This window comes from Gymnoscopelus braueri (assembly GCF_963280865.1).
Source record: "Gymnoscopelus braueri genome assembly, chromosome: 4".
Taxonomy (NCBI): Eukaryota; Metazoa; Chordata; class Actinopteri; order Myctophiformes; family Myctophidae; genus Gymnoscopelus; species Gymnoscopelus braueri.
The window spans coordinates 14840371-14848263 of record NC_137605.1 but is presented as its reverse complement, the minus strand read 5'-3'; positions in this window follow the sequence as shown (position 1 = coordinate 14848263).

Sequence of the window (7893 nt, the reverse complement as noted above, 5' to 3'; positions counted from 1 at the left end):
TGTGAGAGAAAAACACCTGCCATGGATCACTGGAGTGGAATTTTCACTTAAAACTTTTTGTACACTTTTGAAGGACCAGGACAAAGACTTTGAATGTGGTGTAAAAGTGAATGTCATTAAACCTTTAACACACATACATTCACACATTCACACACCGACGGCGGAGGAAACCATGCAAGGCACAAACCTGCTCATCGGGAGCAATGGACCCTTTGCTAAACCCAAAGCGATTGTCCAATACTAGCTTAGCAACCGTTGCTAAGCTGGCATATGGTCCGTCATAGCTCACAATGTTATTTCGCCCGCACACACACAATCATTTGTTGGTCAGTTGGAGGGTGCATTTTTCACCCCTTTTCCCAATTCCCTAGCTGAAATCTGCACTTAAACTGCAAGGCTGCATGGCTGTGTTGCTGAACACATATACTAGCAAAAGTAACGATACGAAGTGGATACAAGCCAAATTTTGCATGAGGCTTCTGTAGGACCTACTGATGGATTCTAGCCTTGGGATCCAAACTTTATTTTGAAAATTATCCATACAATTATGTTAAGCTCATAGTGTGACACTCGTGCCACGCTATGAGCTTGTATATCTGCTATTTTTTGAATAGCCAAAGAAATATTAAAATGACATTGGATTGGATGGGTTAATAATACCCAGAGACAGTATCTGGTAGGGCTGTAGTCGAGACCACCTAAAGCGAGTCCAAGTCAGTACCAAGTCCGAGGGGGGGCGAGTCCGAGTCAAGACCGAGTCCGGGAGGCCAGGGAGGGGGTCGAGTCCGAGTCAAGACCGAGACCGACGGGGGGCGAGACCAAGTCAAGACCGAGACCGACGGGGGGCGAGACCGAGTCAAGACCGAGACCAGATTCTTTTTTTTTTTTTTTTTTTTTTTTTATAGGTACAGAAAACAATCTTGATCTGAAACACTGCAATTATATGTTTCTGACTTTGGAAAAGCTCAAAATTAGGTATGCCTGGCCTACTACAATGAGCTCTATTCAATAAGTATGCATAATGTGTGAAAATGTGTATTGTCACTATGTGTAAATAAATGTACATGGCACTTTTATGTAAAAATATTACAAAATGTTTGATTCATTCAAATATTTATTTGAAATAACAAGTAAGTAACATAGCCAGAACACAATGCTTTTTGCTAAACACAACTGTGCTGTACAAGCTCATTTTAACCACAAAAAAGAAACAAAAACAAATCACCTTTAACCCGTTAAAACCGGGAAAGCATCTGTGTCATTTTAGATTGTTGCTATACAGTATATAGCACCTTAAGTTTTTCAGAAAATTCTTAGGATTTAGAACATTGGTTTAGAACAGTGGTTCTCAAAAATAGCAGATCAAATACAAGCTTGTACATCTGCTATTTGAAAAATCTTGAAAGTGTTCTTCAACAAAAATATTTCTTCTGGGGGTCCCTGGCACAAAACATTTTCAGATGAGGGGGGTCCGCAGCCAAATATCATTTTGGGGGTCCTTGACTCCTTGGCACAAAAATGTTTGATAACTACTGATTTTGGAAGGCATTTGTAGGGCCTCAGGTCTTAAACGGTTAACACGACTGCCTGACTGGAATGTGTAGCCATAAAATTAAATCAAAGTGTGGTTGCATTTCAAAAACACAAGAGAATGCAGCATGGTGTGACCTAAACTAGCACGATGGGGTCTCATAATAAGTCCTCCTGCACTAAAAATCCTCTCCACCGGTGCTGAGGAGGCAGGGACTGACAGAACCTTCATCGCTAAAATGCCAAGTTGTGGGAATCTGTCTTGGTTTTCAACCCAGAAGACAAGTGCATCAGCATCATTGTTCTCAATTGCATCAAAGTACTTGGTGACTTGTGATGCAATACTTGCATCCTGGGTTGTTGAGCTACGTTTCTTGTGCGCTTTGTAGCGGGACAGGAGACGAGGACATTTCGCTGCTGGTGGTGAGTCACCGTCCACTTCCTCAGCAGTATAATAATAAAGTAATTAAGTACATTTACTCAAGTACTGTACAACTTAAGTACAATGTTGAGGTATTTTTTTTTACTACTGGATTATTTCCAATTTTCAATACTTTTACTTCTACTCATATCAGAGGCAAATATTGTACTTTTACTCGACTACAATTATTTGAAAACGTAGTTTGCAGCAGATATAAATTATTACATAATAAAAATATATTAAAGGGGTAGTTCACCCCCAAAATAACTTTTTTTCTATTGATTACTCACCCCATGGAGCCTTGAATTCATAGATATTTTTTTGTTTTTGTCACATTCCTAAGCCAATAATTTGATTATAATAAATGTAGCCCCATTGATTCCGGTAGGAGACACAAATGCATTTGTGTCTCCTACCGGAATCAATGGGGCTACATTTATTATAATCAAATAATAAAGGAAGGAATGCGACAAAAACAAAAAAATATCCATGAATTCAAGGCTCCATGGGGTGAGTAATCAATAGAAAAAAAGTTATTTTGGGGGTGAACTACCCCTTTAACCACTTTAGCCATATTTTATACCATAGAGTAGACTATTTGAAAATAGCAGATCTACAAGCTCACAATTGTGAGCTTGTAGATCGGCTATTTTCAAATATTTTAGTACTTTCACTTTTGGTACTTTAAGTATATTTTGAAGCCAATACTTTTACTCAAGTAACAGTTTGAACACAGCTCAATTACTTTTACAGAGTATTTGCCTCATGCATACAGGTTGATGCTTTTATATTCATGGTGAAAATGTTTCTGGATGTAGGCCTACTTATTGTTTTGTTTTATTGTATGAAATAAATAATAGGATTGATAGAATTATAGAAATAGAATTGATCTTAATATGAAAAGCAGAAAGAGGTCAGTCTCCCTGTGCGCAATTACGCACAATGTGGTACAACTTACAAGAGAATAGATAATTTAAGTGATTTGTACATTACATGTAGGTATATCTCCAGACAAGCCGACGACAGCATCGGTCAGGATCTAATGTTAATTAATGTTTTTAGTTTTGCTGCTTGGACTGATATATTTACTGCAGTGAGTGACACAGTATAATGTGCGCAAGGAAACCTTACTGAAAGCAGTCTCTATTCATCTTTAGATGATTAGAGACTGATGATTAAAACAACCACAGGCTACACAGTGAACACACAATAAATAAATAAACACCTGTTCGTGGATATAATTTTAAAAGAATATAAACTAGAGGGACAGGACTGCTGGTGTTCTGCTGCTGCTGCGCTGTCAACTGCTGCAAGATGATGTGCTCCAAGAAAGCTGTCCATAAGCGCCAGACAGCTCTCTTATAATGTTAATGTGAATGGGCTCCTCATAATATGGGTATAATAAAATTATTTCATTGCATTGTAGTGACTTGGTCTTGGACTCGAGTGGACTCGGTGGGGGTAGAGTCCCGAGTCCCTTAGTCCGAGTCCGAGTCAAGACCGAGTCAAATTATGGGCGAGACCGAGTCAAGACCGAGTCAAACTATGGGTGAGACCGAGACAAGACCGAGTAAATCAAAAAGCGGTCTCGAGACCGGTCTCGAGACCGAGACCGGTCTCGAGTACTACAGCCCTAGTATCTGGTTTACTAACCAGATGAGATAACTGACCCTACCTTGTTGAACCTATAGTATAGTGTCTGCAACATCTTTCAAATATTCAAATATCCATTCCTCTGCCAAAAATCTTGGTTTTATTTTTGATAACAATTTTAAACTTGACAAACACATCAGCTCTGTTGTCAAGACAAGCTTCTTCCAGCTTAGACTCATAGCTAAAGTCAAATCTCCCACAAAAACAGGTGGAGATGGTCATACATGCATTTATCTCCTCCAGATTAGATCACTGTAACTCACTTTATACTGGCATTGATCAAGCTTCACTTAGGCGTCTACAGCTGGTCCAGAACGCAGCCACCCGCCTCCTCACCGGCACTAAAAAACGTGACCACATAACCCCAGTCCTGGCCACTCTTCATTGGCTCCCTGTTCATTTTAGAATTGATTTTAAGGTTCTTTTATTTGTTTTTAAAACCATGCACGGCCTGTCACCCTCCTATCTCTCTGACATAATTGAGCCTTATATCCCAACCAGGGCCTTGAGGTCTGCGGACAAGCTACTGCTGGTCGCTCATACGACTAATTTAAGGAGTAGGGGTGACCGTGCTTTTGCGGCTGCGGGCCCCAGGCTCTGGAAATTGTTGCCCCTCAACATTAGATCTGCCCAGTCGATTGGGGCTTTTAAAACCTTACTAAAAACTCACTTATTCTCTCTTGCTTTTAGTCGTATTTAGCTATCCTGTTCTGTCCTAACTCTGCATTGTTTTGTTTCTCTTTTGTTTGTCTTGTGTTTTTGCCCTGTGTATATATTTTTGTTGATGCTTCTGTGTGTCTGAATTACCTTGTTTTAACCATGTTCAGCACTTTGGTCGGCTTTGGGCTGTTGTAAATGTGCTATATAAATAAAGTTTGATTTGATTTGATTTGATCTTTGTTTTACCATTAAGACCAAATGTCTTCTGTTGCTATATATATATCAGTGGTGGTCAAGGACCCCCAACATTATATGTATTTGGCCGCCGACCCCCATCTCAAAATATTTGGTTCCAGGGACCTCCCAGAAGCAAAGATTTGAGTTAAAACATTTCGCTTTGCACAAATTCAATACTTTGGCTATTAAAAAATTGCTGATCTACAAGCTTGTAGCGCGGCACGAAGTGACGCGCTATGAGCTTGTATATCTGCTATTTTTGAATAGCCAAAGTATAAAATAATGCTTTTTAGCTCAAATCTAAAGTGACATCGATGTTTTCCTGGGTTTCAATGGGTTAACTTGAATAAACCTACGCTGCTGTCTGGTGCGTATTGGATAAAGAAGAGTCTGCTGAAGCTCTGGGTACTTTGAGTCATTTCTTTATCATGTTAAAGGTACAATCTGGGATTTATTTGAATTAATTCAATGTTATTTCATCAGTCTATGGTAGAGTACAGTATGTTATAGCACATCTGCAATGATTGGAGGTGGCCTCCCTGCTCTTGCATTGAGAAATGTCAACCCTGGTTTCGGGTATGGACACCAACTGGACTGGTTGACAATTTCAACAAGTTATTTGAAGAAGACAGCGCGCCTGATTGGATTGGACACTAGATGTGGCACCATCTTTATTGTAGTTCAGACACTGTTGCACCATCTTTATTGTAGTTCAGACACTGTTGCACCATCTTTATTGTAGTTCAGACACTGTTGCACCATCTTTATTGTAGTTCAGACACTGTTGCACCATCTTTATTGTAGTTCAGACATCGCTGCAATTACCTCTCACTGTCGGTAGCGGCATAAAACCTGCGGATTGTAGCTTTATTTAAATGTCTGCCTTTACCCTGCTTCCACTGATGGTATCAGAGCCGATGTAAGGCTAGTGTTTCCCTCCGACAAGCCAAACACTTGAGCTCATTAAGAGTTTATTTAGTCCAAACCTGTGTTAAACCTCTGTCAGTCTATTTATTATCAGCTTTAAAAAAGAAAGGAAAAGGTAATTTGAACAATTTAGATGAACTGTCCTGTTGAGCACATTATGTACGTATGTCTTGTACAGTATCTGGTAAACACATTGAGCCCTGTAAAGCTGACAGAGGTGCTTTAATTTGAGTGATTGGACTCTTCTAATCATGATTTATTTATTTATTAGGAACATTGGGCTGATCTCGTAAAGGTGGCCCTTGAGCCCAAACTCTTCTTTCTTACACAGTGCCGACTTTCTCGTTGTTCTCAAATGCTTGGTACACATTTATTGACTATTAAAACACATTTGCGATGAATGTGTTTCAGTCACAGGCTGTGCTGGAATGGAGAATGTCCTTTGCAAACTTTACCAGAATAATCTCCCTGTAATGCAATTCAAATACTGTATTCAAACAGAACCTGGTGTGTGGTGTCTGTGAACATGTGTGATAAACAGTCCACTAACAGGAAGAGATAAGCTAGTTCTGACTGAAACATTCTCACACGGCAAAATCCTGTGTTAATGTAACACCTTGTAATGATGTATGAATCATTTCTCATGAACATGTTATAGTTAAACTAATACTGCAGATGTTGTTGTGTCTACTGGCTGTGGTATCCATGACAACAGAAGCTGACGTTGCACTGTGGCTCTAGAACAATGTAGTGGATAGTTGATGTATTTCTATCTTCATCAGTACTCCTTACTAACCACTAGAGACTCTCTGTAATGTTATGTTTTTCTTGTTGTTTTTTAAACATTAATACACCATCAATTAATTGCCAAATTCAATATAATCTCTCTCTCGCTCTCTCTCTCTGTATGTATGTATGTACTGTATGCATGTGCATGAGCGTGTGCGTGCATGTGTGGCTAAAAGGATAAAAGGTTCCGTGTGTTTGTCACTATCTTGAACTCTGCCGCTGCCCTGTGTGTCCTTCCATGTCTGTGCCCAGTGTGTTCTTGCCCTCGTTTTGCTCAACCCCTCCCCTCTCGGCCCCTCCCCTCTGCATGGCCTTGATTGAGAGACTGGTTCCACCTGGGCACCCAGCTGTGTGAGTCTGAGATAATGAGACAGCCAGAGTATGTAAAGTGTGTTCAGTAATGCTGTTGTTTTGAAGAGTATTACTGAGCTTGGCATTTGTCCTTTGAGGTGTACAGACATTTATAATGGATCAAATATGTACACAAGAGTGTTTATAATGGACAGTGGACACAGTGATAATGGATCATGGTTTGCAATGCTCAGCATTAGGCTATGTGCAGCAGACAGTGTTAAATGTAGGCTAACAAAATAAAACAAAATTATACAAATAGGTTCAAATGGGCATTATAGTTACACAAATTGATTTGAACAGGTGTCTTTCACTGATACATAGTATTTTAAAGTATAAAAACACTATAATATACTGTATTCCACAACTGTCTGTAGTGTTAATATACAGTAAAATCATGCCTAATGTAGCTAAATGTTAACCACTGCACATAAAGCTATATTTTGGGGGAAACTGAAAAGCCAGTAAGCTGATGTTCAACCTGATACAGGACATGAGCTGTCTGTCTGTCTGTCTGTCCATAATTCTGTCCATCTGTCGAGCAGCATAAGTTAGAGAAGTAACTTAAGAACATACTTCTTTAATTTCTTAATGAATTTTAATGAATTAATGAAGCAATATTACATCAGAGGGTGTGCATTATCTTGAGTATTGACACAACAGTGATGAGGTCAGGAAATAAGCCATTGTGCTTTCATGAGCGATCTAGTTTAGAGGACCTTGTATTGTGAATTGTACTTCCATATACTGTTTCCATGTCTTTTCTAAATAAAGTATTCAATCAATCAAAAAAGGAGGCAGAGCCTTGTTGAAGAATGATGTGGATCTATAGTGTGTCTATTGTGTTGTTGTTGTTGTGGTTGTGGTTGTTGTTGTTGAAGGTTATTAGTTGTGACAGGGTGGCTGTATTAGTTCTTATGTAGGCTTGGTGGAAACACTTCTGTCTATGTAGGCCTTCGGTGGGCTCTATTTTTCTTTCTCTCGTGGGGGGAGGGCTTTATACAAATATGTTATTGACTATTCTTGTTGCTTTTAACGTAGGATATCATGATCACACAAATGAATGTTTTTTTTCTCGATTTGGTGGATTTTAAAACTGCACAAATAATTTACAAAGCAAGACATTATCTGCTTCCTGGCAACATACAAAATGTGAGATGTAAAATAGAGTGTAGCCCTGTGCACGCACCCACATGCGTTTTGAGCTTGTAGATCTGCTACTTTTGCTGCTTGAATTTGAATCCTGAACAGTAACCGTTTTGGACATATGAGGTTTCCACCCGACATAGACGATATGTAAAATATGTCCAAATCAAATCAAACTT